Source organism: Chiloscyllium plagiosum, unplaced genomic scaffold, assembly GCF_004010195.1.
Source record: "Chiloscyllium plagiosum isolate BGI_BamShark_2017 unplaced genomic scaffold, ASM401019v2 scaf_93511, whole genome shotgun sequence".
Taxonomy (NCBI): Eukaryota; Metazoa; Chordata; class Chondrichthyes; order Orectolobiformes; family Hemiscylliidae; genus Chiloscyllium; species Chiloscyllium plagiosum.
Window position 1 is genome coordinate 476 of NW_025152299.1, and position 918 is coordinate 1,393.

At 39.0% G+C, this 918-nt stretch overlaps 1 non-coding gene across 1 annotated transcript; it reads right to left on the bottom strand.

The window, feature by feature from the left end:
• Positions 1-228: 228 nt before the first annotated feature.
• trnas-uga lies at positions 229-310 on the bottom strand. Its single transcript has one exon. It is a non-coding gene; the product is annotated as a tRNA-Ser (tRNA).
• Positions 311-918: the final 608 nt, after the last annotated feature.

Consider the following 918-nt stretch of genomic DNA (forward strand, 5'->3'; position numbering starts at 1 on the left):
AACATCCAAATTTCACGATAGTTCGACAAATATGTTGAAACTGATTCGTGTTGGAAGTTGGTGGCTTTTTGTGTCTCGACCTATAATTTATTCAATTAGATGACTTGGTCTGTCTTGAAATTACTTCGGATTCTTCACAGTTGAAAATTTACTTTCGATTGAATGCAAAGCTCAAGCTCCACGAAATCCAAATCCTGCAAAGGAATTAATGACTTTTAAAAGATTCGACGCTGTGAACAGGATTTGAACCTGCACAGGGGAACCCCATTAGATTTCAAATCCAATGCCTTAACCTCTCGGCCATCACAGCTGCAGCTGCAATGTTAATTTTCACAGTAAAACAACTGAATTCATTTGTTGGAAGAACAAATTGTCAAGACCCAAAGATTTCGCCAAATCCTTTGCAGGATCCTAACCCAGACGAACGTTACCTTAGCAGATTGACAGGCTTTCACCGCAAACTAGATTCTGACACAGCTGAAGTTGTGGGAATGATTCTTCGTCGAATTATAGAGTCACACATGTACACCACGAAGAGAGGATCATTGTCTCACTGCGTCCGATCGATTTTGACTCAATTGCTCATCACCTGGTGCCAAATTAGATATGCTGTTGGGTTTTCATATTCATCGAAATATGGTATTAGAAAAAATTGATGCTAAGTCCATAAACACTAGCTACATTCGTTAAAAAAAATCGGAATTCGAAAGAATGCAGAACCAATTTACAGGAATGGATCCAGCAACTAATCTGTAAGTTCTGACATCAGGTAACGAACTTGTGAGCACAACAGAAGAAGATTAACCGAAGATTTGGAACGTGAAATCGTCTTCACGGAATTATTTGCAAAGTTTTTGCGTTTGTTCGAGAGTCATCAAGTCGTTAAACAATACAACATGGAAAGTGGCCCTTCTTTCC